We start from the raw sequence: 23,836 nt of genomic DNA, 5'->3' as shown, positions 1-23,836 counted from the left end.
ATCTCGTAATAACCAAGCAATTAAGCAATTAGTAAATGTATCCCTTATAGAGGGAAATAATATCTGATCACTTGGCTGACTCCAATTTATATATTTTGGGTCATTTGACGTGCTATTTGTAATGCAGAGAGAAGTCAATTGGTTACTTTATACATCCCATGGAATCTAGCATAAAGACAATTATCACTTAAGTGTCTCTATGTAATCTATAGTGTCTCTAAGTTTTCCAAAATCACTAGTTTACGACAGTCTCGTAGAAATGACTATCAGGAGCGGTAACTGTGTATGTGAATCTTTCGATAACGAAATCTCTTATAAATCGAATTTGCAATTAAAACAAATATGAATGTTTTTCGATACATTTAATGAATTTTTGATACTTAAAAAAACTAAACTTTTTTGAAGAAAAATGTTTTGAAATGATAATTTTCAATTACTGTTAAATCAATGAAGAACTTAATGCCAGTTTCTCGATGTCGAAAGAAGTTAGTTAGTAAATGTTATCTACTGCTATTTCTATAATAAATTCGACAAAAAAAATTGTTGTCGATACAATGTATTGCCCATTAATGACAGAAAATTACATTTTTATTAAAAATTGGCATAATATGCATATAAATATGCATTTTGAAGTAAAATATAACAAAATAAGCATTATCAATAAAATATGCACTAACAAATCGATGCCATTTTGCAGCAAAATGTGCGATTCGGATAGATAATTGGTCTACATTGTATTTGAACGTTCGAGAAAAAACATGCATTTGCATATATAATATCTAAATGAAAAACAAAATTTTTCAACTTTTTTGATTTTTGTCGCTTTTTATTGCTTATTTTGAGATGGAAGCTTATACAAATTTACACCAATGTTTTAAGGAAATTTAGTTCTTAACAAACCTTCGTTTTAATTATTCAAATCCGATGAAAATTGTAAAAGTTATTCAACTTTTCATTAACATCTTTTTTAGTGTTTTCTTCGCCAGCTCATATGAATAAAAAAAAACCAAAAAACTATAGAAACAATTTTTTGTACAATTTTTAATTTACAAGGTAAATTATTTTGAACTGTTTTCGAAAAAGTTTAATAACTTTTGCAAATATGAACCGATATTAACAAGTAATGTCCCATATTTGTCTACATAAAATTGTCTTTCACATACTGTGCAAAAAAATATTGTTTCATAGAAAAAAATTAAAATAACTATTGTTGAATTTGAAAAAATTTCGAAAAAAAATAAAAAAGAAAGCGTAACTATTTATAAAAACTTACACAATTTCTTGGAATATAGATTTTATGCATACATTTTATGAAAGCCTAATTCTTTGTCTAACTTTAATTGTTTAACATTTTTAAATCGGTCTAAAAATGTGTGAGTTAGAGGTACTAAAGTACTACGACCTAGCCTAAAACGGTTTTTTCAAAATAACTCCAAATTTTGAATGTGTTTCGAAATCTTTGAAAACGGTTTTAGTACGTCCTCACCTAGGCCTACAACCTCCATTAGGAGGCTTTTCAAGTTCTGCCAAAAAGTGTCATTTTGTAGCAGAGTGTAATTAGGGTAAAAATACATGTTGTGTGTAAATTCAAATATTTTTTTTGATAACAAATGGTTTTTGTTTTTTTAGAAATAAAATGTTGACAATTAAACAATTAAACGATTAAATTAGTTTACACACCTTATGTGTAAAACTTCAATTTATGCACAATATATGTAATTTTAAACATAAAATGTCTATTATATTATAAAAACTGAAAATACAACATTTTTTTTTTACAACATGTTTACAGCATGTTACTCCACTGGGAACCTTTTAGAGGAGAAAACCGGTAAAGACTGTACTTTTTGGCACCCCAAACCAAAACTAATAAACATAGAAACAAATTTCTTTACTTATCAAAAAATATAAAATATGAATCTGGTACCTTTAAGAGATAAAAATTGGTTTTATTTTTGGTAAATTTTTCATAGACATATGAATATTTTATTATGAGCTCCCATCACGACACACGAATTTATTTTAATAAAATTTTACCACCGCATAGCAATAAAAAAGGTAAAGGGAGTAAAAACGTGAAAATATTTTACATTTTATTTGAAATAATTATGCCAATTTTGATAAAATATTTAACATTGGTTTCTGGATTCATACAAAAATTAACTATTAGAGTGTTATTGAAACTCAAGTGCGAAGGTTTGCCAAATCCGGTAAACAGTTTGGTACATATTTTTATACCCTTCACCTTCGTGAGAGTTTGTCATTCCGTTTGTAATTTCTACATTTTTCATTTCCGACCCAATAAGGTATTCCGGATCCTTATAGATAGCGGAGTCGATTAAGCCATGTTCGTCTGTCTGTCTGTCTGTCTGTCTGTCTGTCTGTCTGTCTGTCTGTCTGTCTGTCTGTCTGTCTGTCTGTCTGTCTGTCTGTCTGTCTGTCTGTCTGTCTGTCTGTCTGTCTGTCTGTCTGTCTGTCTGTCTGTCTGTCTGTCTGTCTGTCTGTCTGTCTGTCTGTCTGTCTGTCTGTCTGTCTGTCTGTCTGTCTGTCTGTCTGTCTGTCTGTCTGTCTGTCTGTCTGTCTGTCTGTCTGTCTGTCTGTCTGTCTGTCTGTCTGTCTGTCTGTCTGTCTGTCTGTCTGTCTGTCTGTCTGTCTGTCTGTCTGTCTGTCTGTCTGTCTGTCTGTCTGTCTGTCTGTCTGTCTGTCTGTCTGTCTGTCTGTCTGTCTGTCTGTCTGTCTGTCTGTCTGTCTGTCTGTCTGTCTGTCTGTCTGTCTGTCTGTCTGTCTGTCTGTCTGTCTGTCTGTCTGTCTGTCTGTCTGTCTGTCTGTCTGTCTGTCTGTCTGTCTGTCTGTCTGTCTGTCTGTCTGTCTGTCTGTCTGTCTGTCTGTCTGTCTGTCTGTCTGTCTGTCTGTCTGTCTGTCTGTCTGTCTGTCTGTCTGTCTGTCTGTCTGTCTGTCTGTCTGTCTGTCTGTCTGTCTGTCTGTCTGTCTGTCTGTCTGTCTGTCTGTCTGTCTGTCTGTCTGTCTGTCTGTCTGTCTGTCTGTCTGTCTGTCTGTCTGTCTGTCTGTCTGTCTGTCTGTCTGTCTGTCTGTCTGTATGTCTGTCTGTCTGACAAATACATCAATATCTCCGGAATTTTCCGGTCCACATATGGCTGAGATGTAAGGAAAAAACCAGGACCACCTCGATTTTTTTTTACCTATATCTGGTAATTAATATATGGATATCCAATGATATATATTTAAAATATTCAAAAAAAATTGAAAAACAAAAAACAATTTTTTTCCAAAAAATGAAAAAAACAACTTTGAAAATAAAAATAAATTTTGTTTACCTAAAAATATTTAAAATTTTTATTTTGAAGTATAATTTTGTGAAGGGTATATAAAATTTGGCACAGCCGAATATAGCTCTCTCTGTTTCTTAATCACATTAACACAGATTTTAATCGTTTGTAGCGCAAACATTGTTGGCAAATTAAGTATTTTTAAATTTCAAACTTGATGGGTGTTCAAGAAAAAAAAGGAAAATTGGTACTTTTCTTCTAATGGCACTTTGTTTAATATTTTACATCATTTATCTAATCGACATTCAAGTTAGCTGATATGTACTATGTGCCTGAGTAAAGTTAGAGTTAGGAATAGGGAGTAATAGTACTTATTCGTTCTTCTAATGGTACTTTTCTTGATTAATGGTCCCAGAAATATGAAATTAATCATATAGGGTTCTGAGTTAATAAGAATACAAGTGGGACCCTTCATGGTACTTTTTTTATTCCTCTGGTACTTTTTGAATATATTAATTATAGTGAACCTGGAATCATGAAATTAGATCCTGTATGAGTAAAAAGTACCTTCTAATGGTACTTTTTAAATTTTCTATAATAATGAAACTAGAATCATTAACTTAAGCACATATGGTTCTAAGTAGTGTTTATAAACCGGTTAACCGAAAACCCGGTTTTTCTTCGAAATTTCGGTTTTTTGCGAACCGGTTAATTTAAAATGTTAATCTATGTATATAAAATACAAAAACTGCTTTTACCTATGTCCGTTATAGACTCTGAAACCATCCAACCGTTGTGCTCCAAGCTGGTATCATTTGAAAGGAAATTTTCTGAATATGGTTTTGGACACCTAAAATGCAACATTAGGTCCATTCGGTCCTTTCGTAAAGAAGATTTTCGAATTTTCTCATACAAACATTTTTCATCAATATATATATAAAAATGGATGTATGTTCCGAATGAACTCAAAAACGTCTGGACCGATTTTAATGAAATTTTCAGGGAATCTTCAGAATAGCCTAGCGGGTAACAGATTTTTAATATTCGGTCTGTGGGCGGAGGGGCGTGTAAAAATCCAATTTCTACATTATACCGCTTATACCATATATTTCATAAAAAAGAATGTGTGTATGTATGTTCCGTATGGACTCAAGAATGGCTGGACCGATTTTGATAAAATTTTAACGGAATCTTCAGAAAAGCCTTTTGGGTAACACTGTAAAGTCAGATTTTTCATTTTCAGTCTGTGATAAACAATTTTGCATGAATAAGAAATTTCCATATGAAATCTACTTTTAATCAAAAAATTATGATGTTAACAAGTTCGATGACCAAATACAATTGAAAGTGTCTGACTAAACAATATAATACAAATCGATTGACACAGTAATGAACGAAGAACAAGTCGTCAATTGTCCTACTTAATTTCTGAATTCATCGGAACCAGCCGAAATGCCACCACCACCAGCCGAAATGCCATACATTGAAGGTTGGATTACCGACTTTTTCCGACACTGTATATTAAAACCAAGATACAAATCGCTGGAGAGCCTTCGTGAACACGTTCCCCTAACATATGAATATTAATTCCCTATTCGTTATTGTATGGTAGAACTTAATTTAATATGTTTTTCTGTTTATTCAATGTAAATATTTTGCTTTTACGATTGTATCGCTAGAAGCTCCTTCTTTGGAGTAGCACACCTCATCTGTGTTGACTAAATAAAAAAAAAATATTAAAACCGAGATCGAGATGCAATATAAAACAGATGTTTTCTAAAGGAGAGCAACGCGGACCGGGTTCAGCTAGTTTAAAATGTTAATTTATGTTTTCTACACATATATGACGGTTAACCGGTTTTTTCGAAGTCGGTTAACCGGAAAACTGGTTTTCTAAAAAGTCGTTTTTTTTATAAACACTACTCTTGATTAAACTTAACATTAATTTTTTGTCTCATTGCCCCATTTTTGTTAGTTTAGACGGGCGCTGTTAAGAAAACCCCACAATAAAAAGTCTAACGGGGTATAATCGCATGATCTCAGGGGCTGGTTCAAATCACCTCCGTGTGAGATGAACATGCCTTTAAATCGCTTGTGCTGAATGTGCAATTTGGTAGGAGCTGTGTGGAATCTGTTGAAACCACATGCCGTTGAGTACCGACTTCTTCAGGCTAAAAGAAGTTGGTATTCATCGATGTTGTGGACTGAATATGCCTTCGGTATGCATTGGACGCTCTAGAGCTCATGTGCATTGGTATCTTACAAAATTCTCCAATTTTGTTTGTTGTTCAATGGGCTCCTGTTCCTATTTGAAGATCCTTTAGTTTTGGAATCGACGTGCAACTATAAATCCTTGCAGAATGGAACTCGTTCTCTTAGGAAAGATCTAAGATTTTTGACTTTAATCAACTTGATTACCATGGATGCCACTATAAGTCACAAATCCTAATGACACAGAACAGTTTCAAACTGAATATCATGAAACGGTTGATGTAAGTCATTCCTTGCTCATGTAAGAGAGCCATTGTGCTGGTAGATCTAAAGATCTTTTTTGAATTTAGATTTCAAAACCATTTTATAATATTTTAAATTATTATGAAATTTTTTTATTGATTTTAGAAAGTTTTAAAATTTACATGAAAAAATTTAACTGTTATCGAAAAGAACAAAAAATAATTCACTTTCGAATGTTGCTATGTATATAAAAACATAAAAATTAATGTATTTTTTTTTGCTTATTTTCAGCTGAATATCCGCATACATGTAACACCCCATCTTAAACATGCAGTTGACGTTTTACAAGAATTAAAATAATCCACACCACAAAAACGCAACTAAGAAAACAACGCAAAATATGGCAAAAATGCAAGAAATAGGAGAAGGAGCAAAACAAAAAAAAAAAAAAACAAATCCTACATAAGCAATCTACACGAAAAGTGCTTACATGTGTGCTGATCTTGTAAGCGATTAAACATGAAGCATGTAAACAGATGAGTAGAGAATAAGTACGAGATCACAGTACAAAAGCAGCCAATAAGTACCACAAGCAAGGGGGATTATTACAATCAAAAGCAGGAGGTAGGAAGGCAAGGCCTTAACAAGATGAATGCCGATGATGAGGATAAACGCAAAATAGCTTAAGAAGTATAAATACATACATTCATATAGAGACAGAGTAGGAGGTGGAGACTATGTAGAGTTGAAATTGTAATAAAAAAATAAACAGAAACAACAAGTTAGAAATTGATGCTTACACACATAAAGCAGCATGTTGCAATGGTAACAAACAATTGCATTTTACCACATATAAATAGTTGCACGAATATCAAACTAGAAGTAACGCAATATTGCAAACGAAATGTTTTCCAATTTCATAGGGAGTTGCTTCTACTTGATTTTATGTTACTTTATCATCTGCCCAAAGACGTGTTGCTATTAGATCGTTGGGAAATTTCGCTTTAGTTTGTATTCGTATGTTAAATTGCTAGAATATGTTTCTTTTTTCTTTTCGTTTATGATCTACTCATACAAATGAACTGTAAAGAACTCCCAGCTTATTTTGTAATTACAACACTGGTAAATGAATGTTGAAATAAAAAATTATTTTTCTTTTTCCACTCATGTTATAATGAACTGCTCACTAATGCATTATTTATGTTATAAAAAAACAAAAAAACGAAGATTTAGCTTAAATTTGCTTAAAAAAATAACATTTGTGTTAAGATTTTTGTTAAAAACTTTACTGCATACAAAGTTGCAAAAGCTAGAGGTTGTTTAAGATCTGCGACAAGAACAGCATACTTTCATGTAAACAAAAGACTTAGAAAAATAGAAATCATGCTGAAGAAGAAGAAAAAAACAAACAGTGGAAACTATAGAATTTCTATAATTTGAATTTAAGAAGTTGAAGTTTTTCACAGGTGGAGAAAATAACGAGAAATGGTATGTACTTGTTTGAAAGATCATATTAAAGAATGTTGTTGCTTTACAGACTGTGACGTACCTTAATAAAGGGTCTTTCAATAGGCCGCCAAATTGTTGAAGCTACATCTGTCGAATCTGCTGTCATTTATTCAGTTTGTTTTGCCAAATCAATAAGAGAAAGCACATTTTCAAATGGCTTTGTTAATGATTTTGTGACTGTTACAGGAGCTCGATAACGTGACTTTATAATACAGTTCTGTCTGCCTCAATTATGTCGACGAAATGTCATACAGCCCGTGAAACAATTCAAATACTGAATGACACATCACCGTCAACGGCGAAAGCTATAGATCGATTCTCATCAACTTTTTTGCTCTGAATAGGTTAATATGAACACCTACGGCATGTGGTTTCAACTGGATGGCGCTACGTGCTACACAGCTCATGTCAGATTGGACATTCTCCATGAGAAATTTGAGGACATGGTCAGCACAAATAGATGTGATGTAAACTGGTCCCGAGATCGTGCGAATTGCCCCGTTAAACTTTTTCTTGGGGGGTTTCTTCAAGTCTCAGGTCCATTAAATTGAACGATGTATAACGACTGCTTGCAACATTCATCATGTTTATAAACATTTCTATCAGTAGAAGCTGCTATTTAACAACAATGTTATTAGCATTGTTTGTAAGTACGGCAACATTAAATGTTTAAGCTGCTAACATTAACACTGAAGCTGCTGAAAGCTATAGAAATAGAACATTCTATTTTTTCCCGTAAAGATAATTCATGATGCTATTGGAAGGAAGATCTCGCTGTGTATAAATAGGGGCAGCGGTTACAATCGGTAGTTAGTTTATCATAGTCGATGTTAGAGTTAACATCAATTGCATTCTTGTACATAATAAAGAGTAATTTAAGTGAATTATAAACGTGTATTTGAATAAATAAAGAGTTTTTACAATTTAAAACTACTAAACTGCTTTTATTTGAAGTCAAAAGTATCCGGTTTAATTAAGGGAAATAAACCACCAAAAATACTGTCCCAACGCCCACCTTAAATTATGCCAATCTGCTAAGGATCACTTTCTGAGTCGACTAAGCGCTGTCCGTCCGTCTGTCTGTCCATCCATGTAAACCTTGTAATCAAACTACAGGTCGCAGGTTTAAAGATAATTCGACAAAACTTTATATTGCCACAAGGACAAATGCTGTAGAATTTGGTTAGAATCAGCCCATTATTAATCCTAGCCCCCATACAATTGGCCTATTTGAAAATAGTTAAGCTCTCATAAATATCTTAATTATAAACATATTCAAACCAAATTCAGCACAATTAAGTTTTATGTAAGCCGAACTCTCACGACCAAATTTCGTGACGATCGGTCAACAATATGCCATAGCTCCCATATAAGCAACATTCTCGAAAATGTCATTAATATACATAAATCTCTGAAATATGTCAGTATCCAAACAAAATTCAACACAAATATATTTCATATATTCGCAATTCATCCCACCAAATTTTGTGACGATTGGTCCATATTTTTTTTGCAATTTTTTAACACTTAAGTAATTAAGATAGAAGGATGAAATTTTGACATGTGGAATTCAATATTTGGATATTTAACTCACTATTTTTAAAAAAAAAAATATTGGAAATCTAAAAGGATATTCAAGGTTAAAAATTTGAAAGGACATTTTTGACTTCTTTTGATCCTTACAGGATAAAATAAAAATAATACGAAATATTTTACAACTCTTCTTGATCATTTGACACCAAATTTGACATAGTAAGATGATCAGAAGTATTTTAAAACATTTTTTTAAAAATGTACTCCTCTGAAAATTTTAAGTCCTTTTAAAAGGACTGAAAACGAAAACGACTGAAAAACTGAAAACCCAGTTTTTCTCCATTTAATTTATTGTTTCAGACATATGTATATCATCCAGTTCGTGTCTAATATTGAGTGTCGTACGGTGTTATGAGTATCAAATTAAAGGGGAGGATTTGGTTATTACCAGGAAAACCGGAAATATGCTCTAAAAAAAGCGTTTTAGGCGCTTTAAATATGCAGTAAAAACTTAAAAATATGCTCTTAAAATTTAAAAAATATGCTCTTAAAAAAACAAACTTTTACATAATTTTTAACCAAAAAAAATTTACTTAAAATTTCAAATAAAAATCGTTGTCTATTGGATCTGAAAACATTTTTACACATAGATAATGTTCTTTCGACATCAACTGATGTTACAGGAGCAAATTTAAAAGACAATATTTCTTTAACAATTAGAACGGTTAAGTTTGAATTAGAACTAAAATTTGATATTTAGATGGAGCTATTATTAAAATGGTGCTTATTTTATATTAAAATAAAACAAGTAAGAGAGCTATATTCGGCTGTGCCGAATCTTATATACCCTTCACCTAATTATACTTCAAAATAAAAAATTTAAATATTTTTAGGTGAACAAAAATTTTTTTTCAGTTTTTTAATTTTTTGAAAAAAAATTTTTTTTTTTAGGTGAACATTTTTTTCAGTTTTTTCATTTTTTGGATAACAATTTTTTTAGAATTGTTATTTTAAATTTTAAAAAAAAATTTCTGTTTTTTAATTTTTTTTTTTGTGAAAAGCCATTTATTTTTCAATTTTGAATTTTAAACAAAATAAGTAAGACAAAATTTGTTTTTGATAAACTCAAAATATGCTATTAAACAGTAAAATATGCTCTAAAAACGCAAATATATGACATAAATATGCTCTTAAAACAAATATATGCAAAAATATGTATTTAAGGGTAAAATATGCAAAAATATGCACTAATCGATGCCAAAATTCTTAAATAGCTCTGAAACGTGTAAATATCTTATCCATGTGCTCATTAGACTCACCAGAAAAAACATGCATTTGCATATTTTGGTTTCCCTGGTTATTACGATGTAAATATTTGCTTTAATATTTTAGAAAATTTTCTAAAAAAAATTAATTCTGTAGATCATATATTTAAGAGTTTTCCATAACTTATTCAAAAACATATTAAGAGTAAAGGTATCATAATGGTGTACTACGTTCTCACTTTTGGACATACTATGGCAGTATACCCAAAATCAGCTTCTTCCTTTTCAAGTATATTGGAATTCAGTCTGTGGACGATCCAATCTAATCCACTCAGTGGAAAAAACATCAATTCGATCAAAATTATTAATTAATCAACGCCTTGGTAGAATGATCTGTATTTATAGGTTGCTTTATTTCTCAAATGAATTTAAGCAAACAAATTCAAACGATACTTATCTGACACTCTTAGTTTTATTTTGACGTCACACAGTGGCGTCCGTAGAAAAATCGAGGTTTTTGTTTCAGAAAATAGAGCCCTTCAAAGTTGACAGACCATTTTTAGGTAATTTGGTCCGCTTTAAGATACAATATGTCGAATACTATATAGCGGATCGTCGTTATTTATGATTGTGTTGATAGATCTATTTATTAAGAAAAGAATAAACAAAAATTTTATTGTTTGCTTTGTATTTGTTCAGGTAAATCGATATTTACCAACTATCCATTTTTTCAATGTTTCTCAACTTCGATGGAAAATAATAAAAAAATATCAATTTCTATATTTGCCATATTTTCAAAATAAGTTCTTTGATTTTTCCTTTACCTAATGCAAAAATTTCCATCTTCCCGTTTTTGTCCCATTTTTTGCTAGAGGTAAAATTTTGAAAAAAGACTTGGTTCCAAAAGTGACATATAACCGCGAAAACCAAACAAAAAAATAATTTTCCAAAAAAAATTATTAATCTTCTCTGGAATAATTTTAAATCATAAAAGACTTCAAAAGAAAAATAAAAAAACAAAAATTTAAAAAAAATATTTTATTTTACTTCCCATAAAATTGATTTTCCACAAATTTCAACTTTGCTAACCCATAAGTAGGCACCTGAAAGGAGTATTACTCTTTTCATAGGCCTTTTAAATTTTTTGATTATCTTATTCAAAAGTTATGATTTTTACAACGAAAAAATTCAAATGGCGCCACTTTTCGTCGATCTAAACTTATTGGAAAACTCTTTAGATATATAAGTAATAAAATATAATTTTTTAAAAGCTTTCACTGTAAATAATCGTATATGCCTCCTTACTAAAACCTCAAAAACCCATCATTTAAATAAGAATTTTATTGATTTTTTAAAGTTAATATTGGCACATAAGTACCAACATTATTGAGACCAACCTTTTTTTCCAAGCAACTTCAGCTGGCGGCACCATGTTTCCATAATGTACTTTCTAACAGCTCATTATTGATGTTGAATTTATCTTTTACAACTATCGTTTAGCAACACAACATTAAATTTCCATATATTCTACATTAAAGTAAAATGATTTTGGCATGTTTTCTATGTTTCTGGGTTTTATTTTTTTATTATAAAGTGGACAAGTAAAAATGCATGTAATTTATAAATTTTATTGTTTATTATTATATTTATAGAAACAATTTATTTGTTATATTAAACTAAAATCAGGGGGTTTATAATTTTTTAAAATTTACATTAATATTTTAATACCAGATTTGCGCTGTTTAGTGTTATTGTTGTTGTTAAAGGGGGATTTATATTTCAATTCCTTTTGAACACGATTTTATTTTTTAGAATCAATTCCTCTTGCTTTGTTTCTTAAATGTTTATATTTATTAAGAATCATGTTTTTAATTTAGTTTTAACAAATAACATGTGTGTTTTTATATTTAAATTACAAGAACCACCCACGGCGCTTTAGAAACATGATATTCAATTAATTTGAAATAAAAATAAATATTTTATTAGATTTTTCCATAAAATACATATATTTTAATAGTTGTATGCTTATGAACTCATTTAAATATGTGTATTAAGTAAATAAAGTAAAATGATTTATGAGCTCGAGGCCTTTTTATTTATTTTTAATGTTTTGTTTTTAAAACACTTGTTATAGTTTTGCATAATTTATAAATTTTTTTTCTAGAATATTAAATTGAAGGTGACAACTGGAAGGCGCCATCATTTAAAACATATTGTAAAAGTTAATAAAAGTTGAGTAATATGAATGGGTTTTGGGAAAAAAGCGATAAAGTAATGTGGGCAATAATAAATCAAATAGAAAATATTTAAGCAGATTAGAACTCAAAAGAGCTGGTATTATATTAGTTATTGAAACCAAACGATCCCAAGAAGAATACTCGTTTCCATGTCACCATGGGACTGAGGCATAAAAAGTGTGCATCAATCTTCTGCTAGTTGTCATAGCCGGAGCTCACGAGAAATTCTCTGAATTCAATACTCATGCACTGCACATACTGTCCAATGAGGAAGTATCCAAATTTCGCTCCCACCAGCATAGAACTATGTTTTCTAATCATCTAAAAAGGCCTGGATATCCTGCAACTATTCCAGTTAACTTATTTAACATTATCTTGCTCTGCAGTCTTACAATTATATCTTAGTTTGCAAAAGAGTGGTAAACGAAATTCATTGAAACTAAAGGAACTGATTCCAGGTAATCCATTTAATAGTCGCCAACTCTTCAGTCCTACGCTAAAGTCCACTTTATGAAAATGGGTTTCAACACAGAGAAAACAGATTCATGATAGCAACCGAATTAGTTGCCAATCGAATGATTCTACCTTAGTGGTCGAATTTTGCAGTTGTGGCTACAGAATTTTGGAAAGAGTAACAAACGTTTGATTGCTTCAACCGAAATTCTTCTTTATCAACTGACTTTCTGTTGATAGAACTGAAAAATTCGATGTGTGCAACCGAATCATTCGATTGGCAACTAATTCGGTTGCTATCACGAATCTGTTTTCTCTGTGCAAATTTAGAGAATATATAAGGTAGTGCCCATTATTATTTCAATATTCCTCTGTCTGCCCAGATTCCCACGACCAAAACGTTAATATGCTAAACTATTATATTATGAGTTGAACGACAATTAAAGGCTTCCACCCTTAACGTAATGTGCAGTATTGCAACTAGGGTTTTTAGCCCGGAAATTCCTGGTACAAATTTCCCGGGAATTTTGCCAATTTTTCACTACCCGATTCCCGGGATTTTTAGTCGGGAATCCCGGCAATTAAAAACTGAAGAAACTACAAAGAAAACAAGTTAAAGCTATTTTTTCACCAAAAAATGTGAAAAGTTTTTTTACAGTTTTTATTTGGGGTTTTTCGAATGATGCAATAATTTAAAAAGACATACATACATCGCTTTCTTCGCTATCTATAAGACGTCATAGTATATACATATTTATATTCTTTATGAGGTCGTAAAATAAAATTGGACAAAGGATTAATTATTAATTCCATTTTTGAGATCAAAATAAATTCCTTAGTGAATTTATTCATTTGAGAATTTATTATTTAAAGAATTAATTTCTTATTAAATCATTATAAATTTCTTCAAATCCATAACAAAATGTATTGAATGATTAAATTTTTCCTCAATTCAAATCGACTACAAAAAGGCTTAAGACAATTTTTTTCAATTCATTTGTAAATGATTAAAAGCAAAACAAACCTGAATAAAAAAAAATGTAAACTTAGTTTGTAGTAGATTTGAATTAACAAAAATTTAATCATTCAAAATTTGAATAAATTCTGTTATTCAAAATTATTTAAATTTTAACAAAAAACTAATTAATTAATACGAAGCTGCGATTATGTATAATGATTATAACACTAAGTTTTTACATGAAATTTTGCTATAATATTCATAATTCACAGTATTATTATATATTTCGGAAATAGTCGGGTACCCGGGAATGTAAAACAAATGTACCGATTCTCAGGAATCAAAAAGGTCGGGAAATTAAAAACCCTAATTGCAACCTTATTCCCTTGTCTGTCCAGGTGTCCGGGAAAGAAATATCATTGTGTTACTCTGCTTAAATATTTCGTTAGCAATTGAGCAGCACATAAGAGATCTTTTTATTGTAAGCAACGAGGATTTACTCACTGCAGTCGGCAGTTGAGTCGGAATCTCTTCCCAAAAATACAGCATTGGTTCGGAACGATCATGCATGTAAACAACAAAGTTTTTATTGTGGAAAGTTTTGTTTTAGTGCCGCTGAAATACACCAATTGCTAACCAAATCTTATGATGAATGTGTTGCATCAGTTTCAACTTTCGAGAGATGATTTCTTCAGTTCAGAAGTAGTGACTTCGAAACGAAAGACAAAGATTGCCAAGGCATGCTAAAAAAGTTTGAAGACCAATAATGGAGATATTACTTCATAAAGATTGATGCCAAACTCAATGAGAGCTTGAAAAGTAATTGGAAGCTACTCAAGCAACAATTTCAAAACATTTCCGAGAATCAGGATTTATCCAAAAGCAGGGAAATGCGAATTGAAGCCGAGAGACCTTGAAAGACGATTTTGCATGTCCGAAATGATGTTTGATCACTATAAAAAACTATTTTTGCAACGAATCATTACTTGCGATGAAAGAAGAAATCATTACGATAACCCGAAGCGAAAGAGAAGCCCGTACGTAAAGCTCTACCACCAGCCTAAGCTAAAGCTCTGTATTTGATGGAAGCAAAACGAACATATCTATTAAGAGCTTCTAAAATCTCACCAGGCCATTACATGGAACCTGTACAGAATGCAACTGATTCGTTTAAAGCGAGCATTTGCCAAAAAATGACCAGACATGACAACGATCGAACTGTTAAAAGCTATTTAGAAAGAAGTGGTTGCCGCCTTCTAATCCAGATCTTGCCGTCCAGATACTATTTGCTTCATTGTATGGATCAATTCAGAACACTCTCTCTGTGATACGCTTCACTTTGGCACATAGTATCCGATATTGACTTTTGTCCTCAAAAGATTAGCAATTATTTTGACTCGGAATTCATATGTTGCCAAAAAAATGGTAAAAGGTCATAGCTAACAATGGCCAATACTATGAATAAATTTATATTGTACAAATGTTTCAAAATAAAAGTTGAAAGTTTGAAAAAATTCCGCATTTTTAAGTCATTTGCATTCCCAACAATCATTCCAGTCAATCAGAACGATAATCGAACAAACATTTGCATAAATGACCCAGAGAACGTCCTTTGCAGCCAGCTCGCAACTGTTTCCTATTGCCCTATTGAAAACGACTGCAGCTTTCTTCAATCCATATATGACATTCAGTTTGACGCTCGACTTACTGTGCTGAAATCAAGAAGTTCATTCATCATTCAGAATCTAACAATCGCCAAAGGTTTTTTATGCCACTAAAAAGCCACCTTTGTCCCCTCAAAATCAATTAACATTACAACTACGAGTAAATCAAGCGCATCCGAGGATATTGTGAGAAGATCATTTGCAACATATATCTTTGCTCCTTCGCAGAAGGTCATTAAACGGTTACCGTATGCGGAATAACCGGTAGAACATTTGAAATACTACCATAGTAAATCTTCTTTGGAGATAGCTTCCAATTCTTGCCAATGGATCTATTGGAAAAGACAGTCGTTTTTAGCATCCACTTCATGACTTTAAATTTGACACTGAAAAAACTATTTTACAAAGAAATTTGGAACTTATGTTAAAGAAAGAGAGTTGCATTTTGGTGGGATATCAAATTTTCTGTTTCAAATTTCCTTCCTAGCTGCACTATAATCCTTATTACAAACGACAGAGTATTTATGATGACAGTAGAAACGATACCCGGTTTTATGACAAGTCCAAGTGAAACTAGATGGACCCAAAACTTATTTCTAATTTTGCAACATAAATATACCCACAGCAATTTTAGCATTGGATTTAGAGCTGGAATCCTTAAAAAAAGGAGAGGCGATACAACCCTGTGGTGTTTCTCTATTTTACAGCCAGGTAATATTAGACAAATCTAAAGGTAAGTTAATTCTCGCGTACAAACAGATTTATAACTTCATTAACACACAGACCTAACAATTTTACAATTATCAAGTCTGTAAGGAAGTTGTTGAAAGACTCCTCGACGTCAAAGTAGGTTACAATGCTATAATTAGGTACCTTTGAAATTTTAGCCAATTCAGATTTATGTGTCTATAGTTCTTCGGTATTAAATGCGAAGATGTCAAATACGAAGCTTTAATTTTACCAAGATAATAATCCATAATCTTGAGGACCAAAGACCTGGAAACTACGACATTATCATGTCTGGTATAATTCCATCAGGTCCATACCGCTTATATGGCATTAAGCTTTCAATCGCACATATTTACGTCAGCATATTCAGATTAACCAATTCAGCATCAGAAAAAGTCAGACGATAAAAAAATCTAGTGTGAACTTTCGTGAAACTAAATTTATAGTAGACATAGAAAAGACTCTTCTTTTGATGTAATCCAGATACCAGACAGTACATTATTCTAATGTACAGAGAGTATCGAGAACAATATTATGCAGCCGAGAGGTGTCAGAGACGTTTCTATATTTTCAAAGAATTAACCCAGAAAATAAAAGATTTTATTGTCGTTAGAAAAGCCTTTTAGTCAAACGGTCTTTTAAGTGAGTCAATTTCCCAGTCGATGGAGTTTTTCTTAATGAACTGCAAAAGACGGTACAATGAAACAATAGCGGAATATTGTACTGAGTTTAAGAAGTATTGTACTGTAAAAATGGTTTTCCTTGTAAAACGAATTTAGAGCTGATATAGCATAGGATTATAATGTCTGATTTATTTAATTTTTAACAAATTTATTATAGAAATTCCCCAAAAAAAAAAAATGCAAAGAAAGCTTTTTAAATGATAAATTATGTTTAATAACCTTCATAAACGAAGTGGACCCCTTGTTATCTGTTGAGCTTGCAAAATGTTTTGTGTTTTATAACAAAATGTTTAAAAAACCGGACAAATTTTCTTTGGAACATGTCGGTCTACAACTTGATCTCGTCTAAACTTTCTGGAAAATTAGTTTGAAATAAAGTTTAAAATACTCTTCTTTTGATGGAATACAGATATCAGTTAGTTTTCTGGTATTTAAATTCGGAAGGAGAGTTGGCTTAAAAGGATATTTCGCAGGATTTTCAAAGAATCCCACTAGATACAATTAAAGCTTTTATTATTATTACAAAAGCTTTTTAAGAAAACTATTTTTTAAAAAAGTTAAATTCCAATTTTTTTTAATAAATTTCAGAAGGCATTAAAATTTAATATTAATAAATTTTGGAATATTGTCTTGAGAAAAGCCAAATACTAGTTTTCATTGAAAAATCCTCATTATTTAAAATTTATTTCCTTATGTAGCTTATTAAAGAAAAGCGACAACATATTCAAATTTATCTCATTTTATTTGCAGACCATAAACATAATTTAAATCAACATAATTAAATATCAAAAAAAAGAAAGAAATCAACCTAACACTAAAAACTAATAAATTTTCACAAAAATATTTCAACTCATGAACTTCCTTTCTTTGATTTGCTGGCTAGCCTACGGCGGCCTACCATAATCTCGTGTTAATGTTTAACTGTTAATAACGCCAAAATTAAAGAAAGAAATAAAGATAAAATAAAAATGAAAAATTAATCCTTAAAAAAAAAGAAATACTGTGGCAGTTGTAAAATAATAAGCCAAAACATATTTCAAGCTTACTTCCTTTTCAAATAAGAAAAATAAAACTGCTACTGCTGCTAAAACACACTCAACTTATGTTACGTTAAAGTTTCAACGAAAAAACGCCTCTTTATGCGCGTGTTTGGATCCATATGAACAACAACATACAACCACTAAACGACACGATACAAATATAAAAGATACATAACAAAGAAATAAGAAGAAATAAAAATAAATATCTATAAAACAATTTAAGATGCAGGTGCACACACCAAAATGATGAAAATGAAAACAAATATCTACTTCGAACTAACATGAATGAAAAACCAAACCAAACAGCTACAAACATTATTGTGTATTAGTGTCTTTGCCATTTGCTACCTGGGCTGGAAACTTTAAGTTTTACTTTAAGCTATATTCAATACATATACAAATAAATATATGCTCTTTGTCAGACATGGACCTTTTTGTGGAAACAAAAGTCTATAATAAAATACAGTTAGTTATGGGATTTGTTTAAAAAATAACTGGTCCCTAAATCCAGGTGTAAGAATATACCACTTACTTTAAGTTATAAATACATTTGGTAACTTATATCCATGATATCTTTATTAACTCTTTAAGTTATTTGTGCTAAATTTTTAAGAATATCAAACAAATTTTAATGTTTATACCCTACACCACCATAGAGGGGAGGGTATAATGCGTTTGTGCAGATGTTTGTAACGCCCAAAAATATTAGTCTAACATACACCTTAAAGTATACCGATCGACTTAGAATCACTTTCTGAGTCGATTAGACGATGTCCGTCCGTCCGTCTGGTCGGCTGGCTGGCTGTCCATGTAAACCTTGTGCGCAGAGTACAGGTCGGAATTTTCAAGATATTTCAATCAAATTTAGTACATATTAGTTTTTCGGCCCAAGGACCAAGCCTATTGAAACTGGCTGAAATCGGTCCATTATTTCACATAGCCCCCATACAATTATCCTTCCGAAATTGAACTTTATCGGTCATAAATGTTTAATTTATATATGTATCTCCACAAATTCCTCTCCTAATAAGTTTTATATATACAAAATTCATGTCACCAAATTTTGTTACGATCGGTCCATAATTAGTTATAGCTCCCATATAGACCCGCTTCCGAAAATCACTTTAACGTTCATAAATCGCTTAAAAATGTTGGCATACACACAAATTTCAACATAGTTAACTTTAATATAGACATAAATCACACGACCTCATTTCATGGTGATCGGTCCATAATTGGTCATAGCTCCCATATAAGGCCCACTTCCGAAAATCACTCAAAAATATAAATTATTGAAATTTTAAAAGAAAAATGTTTTTGCTCTTTTACTTAGTGTAGGGTATTATATGGTCGGGATTGACCCACAAAACTTTCTAACTTGTTTTCATTGTAAATGCATTCAGACCAATAAATCAAAGATAAAAATTTAATGATTTGTTTCTTTTCAAAAAAAAGTCACTGAATTAATGCAAAAAGAGGATTTTAAGTAGTGATTAACCCCCCGTTAGTCGCAACTAGGGACAAATTTCCCGGGAATTTTGCCAGTTTTTCACTACCCGATTCCCGGGATTTTTAGTCGGGATTCCCGGGAATTAAAAACTGACGAAACTACAAAGAAAACAAATTAGAATTCTATTTTTTTTTTTTTTTAAAAAGTGAACATTTTTTTAAGTTTTTTCATTTATATCTCGGCAATAATAGACCGCTTTTTATTATTATTTATTTGAGGTTTTTCGAATTAATATTTAAAAAATCATACTGCACGATCTAGAAATAAAGGTGAATAATCTTCATTGCCAAGATTATTCCAGAAAACACAAGAATTGATTTTGGCCATTTTGGTAACGATGACAGCTTTATAATGAGTATGTTTTACAGATGTTGTATTATAAAAATTCACCTTTGAATCCAATAATTTCGAAATTTCCGAAATCAAGATAAATTTTATCTCTTAACCATTAAGTTTAATGTATTACTAAAAGGCTTAAGAAATCTTTTTCCAATTCATTTTGAAAATGATTAAAAGTTAATAAAACTGAATGAAGAAAAAACGTTTAACTCAATTTGTAGAAGATTTGAATCATCAAATATTTAATCATTCAAAGTTTGAATAAATTCTGTTATTAATTAACTTCAAAATTAATTCAATTTAAATGAAGCTTTTGAAGGAAGTTTAAGAATTAGATATTGGGAATGGATTTATGAAATGAAAGGCTGAATTAAGAATTAAGCTCAAATTGAATTTATTAATACGAAGTTCTATATATAATGATTATAACACTAAGTTTTTATATGAAATTTTGCTATAATATTCATAGTTGACTGTATTATTATATATTTCGGGAATAGCCGGTTACCCGGGAATGTAGAGAAAAATTTTACCGATTCCCGGGAATCAAAAAAGGTCGGGAAATTAAAAACCCTAGTCGCAACTGATCTGATTGATACAGGCAAACATATTTTTATTGCAAATATTTTTAAACATCCAAAATTTTAAGCTATTTTTTGATAAAAAATATATTTTTACTGCAATATTATTTTTATTACTCTTTTAAATACTTTGAATTTAATATTGTTATTATGTTTACGAAATAAAAAATCAAGAGATTATTTTCAAACGGAAGGTTAAAAACCTTCTGAAAATAAGTGGACCCCTTATTCTCGTATTGTGCTTTAAAAACAAAGCTTTAGGCTAAATACAAGCTAAAATAAAAGCTAATGTTTCCTTTTTCCTTAAGCGGGTACGTGTCTCTTGAAGTTTTGCAAAATGTTGCTGAATTGAAAACAAAACACATTTTTAAACATTCTGGTAATATGAGATTGTGTTGAGGTAGTAAAATTTTTCGGTCATTAAATTTCATTTGATTTTGAAAATCAATTTAAAATGAGACAACTACACTTAAAAGAATAAAATATACAAATAAACACGATACATTTTTTAGTTTAAATACCAGAATATCAGTTGATAAAAATAAAAGGGACAACTTTTTGTCTCCATCTAAATTTTGGAACAACAATTTAAAAAATTCGATTATTAAGCCTGGCAACAAATTCGATTTTTGGACGGAACTTAAGTTAGTAGTTAAGTGGCCCTTGTTTTGTACTTTTTGGATTTTTTATGTTCTGAAGGTAAACAATACTTAGTGTAGGTGTCAAAAAAGTTGAAGTAGTGCATTTTCATAGAACAAGGTACACAAAATAGTTTCAGTTTTTTGAAGCATTGTGTATTTGTAAGCAACATCCATTCGCTTGGAATGCGGAGTTGGAGATTTAACTCTAAACTCAATATATTGCCTCCACGATTTTCCGTGACTAAGGAACATTTTGAAGAGTTTTTTAATACACTAGGAGATTGTTTCCTGGCTTGTGGCGACTGCAACGCTAAGCATACATATTGGGGTTCCAGACTAATGACAGCCGAACAGGACTCTAGTTGATCGAAAAAATTGTTCAAAATTTATATCACCTAATTAGCCACTTATTGGCCTTTTGGTCATAGAAAAATCCCTGATATAACAGATTTTGCCATATCTGCCACTATTTATAACACTGCCCTCTGCACTCCAGATTGTTCTTTAACCGTCAAAATTCGAATATTCTAGATTTACTAATACATACGCCATCTGTGGTGTACTTTCTACAATGTTCTTTAACTGAATATTCGAATTCGAATACAGCGTTGCCAACTTACGATCAAATCAACTGAAAGCTTTTATTTAATAATGTCCACAGATATGTTACAGTTTGCTATTATAGCACTGTTATTTGAAAGCATTATGCTACTTTTAAATCAGCCCTTAAAATCGTTATATTTGAATTCAAGTACAATTTCGTAACAATATCAACTATCTTCAGATCATTATCCCATTATATTAAACTATTACCGCCATACAGAAGCTTCATTATTGTAGACTGATTGGTTGAAATATAAAAAATACGGCAGCCATATCCACACTAAATATAACATGCAGTGTGAGGAGGATAACACAAATTGTATCAAAGACTTCTAATTTCTAGTTGTAATCTTTTCGACCTTGGATCATTTTAAGTGTCAAATTCCTCATAAACCTAAAATGTATATTTCTAATGCAGAATTTAGTAGAGTCCTCCTCGAAAATAGGAGATGTAGAAGAGATTGGCAATACAAACAAATCTACAGGATCGCACAAAACGAAACTATATTGAAAGTTTAACTAATACTAAGCATTCAAATTTCATCTCTTGTAAGGCGGCTAAAAGCAAGCCACCGGTAGAGGGTCTAAGCACACCCACCAGCAAACAATTTTGTATTAGGGGACTTAAATGTTCGCCTAGAAAGAGACTCTGAACTAATCAATGTTAGTCTAGAAGATGATCAGAAAATCAGAAAATCAGAAAAGTCAATCTTAAACTAAAAAAAAATCTCCAGGTTATTATTCATTGTGAACGATTGGAAAATCTCCCCAATTATAATGATTCCCAAGCCAGGAAAGCATTTGAAATTTTAGCATCATCCTATAGGCCGATTAGCTTATTGTCTTGTTTGTCTAAACTATTTGAGAAAATAATCCAATGGAAAAATTTTAACATTCTTAAATAGTAAAAACATTATTCCAGATCATTAATTCGGATTTTGTGAGCATCACGGAAGAATTGAGAACTGCCTAAGTGGAGAGATAAAGAAGTGGCCACTTAAAATCCGTACGGATTAAAGCGACCATATCTTTTAAATGAAACAACGTATTCTAACATTTTATACATGAAATTAAAGGTAATTTATTAAGTTTTAAAAAAAATATAACTGTAGGTTTATGTGACTTTATTGCGAATAAATTTTCTGGCTTTTCTTCTTATGCCTCTCATTAATACCTGCACAACTTTTCTTCCCACTTCTACCGTTATTCCAGCATATTAATTCCACTTTGTTCTCATCAAAATCTAGTTATGTACTGTACCTGCACTCTTTTTCAATTTACGATTAACAATTGCCCAATATATCTCGATCTGACGAAGATTTGGGCAATTTGTTTAATTGATGTGTTTCTCATTATCATCAATATTATTCTCATTATACCACTTCATAGTTTCATTTGAGTAATGACAACTTGGCTGAAACTTTGTATCAGATGTGTGATGACTTAAAAATGACAGCAATAGCTTTTCCAAACTGTCTTTTTATACCCTTCACCATTAGTGGCAAGGGTATATATAAGTTTGTCATTCCGTTTGTAATTTCTACATTTTTTATTTGCGACCCCACAAAGTATATATATTCTGAATCGTTATAGATAGCGGAGTCGATATAGCCATGTCCGTCTGTGTGTTGAAATCAACTTTCTGAAGCCCCAAATAACCTACATTCACGAATGATACATCAATATCTCCGAAATTCTTCCGGCTCGGCTGCTATTTAAAATAGAGAAAATCGGTCCACAAATGACTGAGATATAAGGAAAAAACCAGGACAACCTCGATTTTTGACCTGTTTTTGACCCATATCTGGATTACTAAATCATTATTATAGACAATATGGATATCTAATGATAGATATTTCAAAGACCTGTGCAACGACGTATATAAGACCATAGTAAGTTGGACCTACAATGGGTCAAAATCGGAAAAAATATTTTTTAACCCGAATTTTTTTTCATAATAAAAAAAAAAATTTAAAAACTAAAAAAAAAAAATTTTAAAATTAAAAAAAAAAATCTAAAATTTAAAACAAAAAAATTTTAATTTAAAAAAAAACTTAAAAAACAATTTCGAAAAAACAACTGGAAAAAAATTTAAATTTTGTTTACCTAAAAATATTTAAAATTTTTATATTAAAGTATAATTTGGTGAAGGGTATATAAGATTCGTCACAGCCGAATATAGCTCTCTTACTTGTTATATATAATTCTGAAAATTCTTTAAAAACATGTCTGACTCTTCAAATCGCAGCTGCGGATTGATTACCAAATTAATATTTTTGTTCAACTTTAAGTATTCATATTTAAAGGCCACACAACCTCGAGCTGCCGAGTCATAAAAATTTTGACCTGA

Source organism: Calliphora vicina, chromosome 1, assembly GCF_958450345.1.
Source record: "Calliphora vicina chromosome 1, idCalVici1.1, whole genome shotgun sequence".
Taxonomy (NCBI): domain Eukaryota; kingdom Metazoa; phylum Arthropoda; class Insecta; order Diptera; family Calliphoridae; genus Calliphora; species Calliphora vicina.
This window is presented reverse-complemented; position numbering follows the sequence as displayed.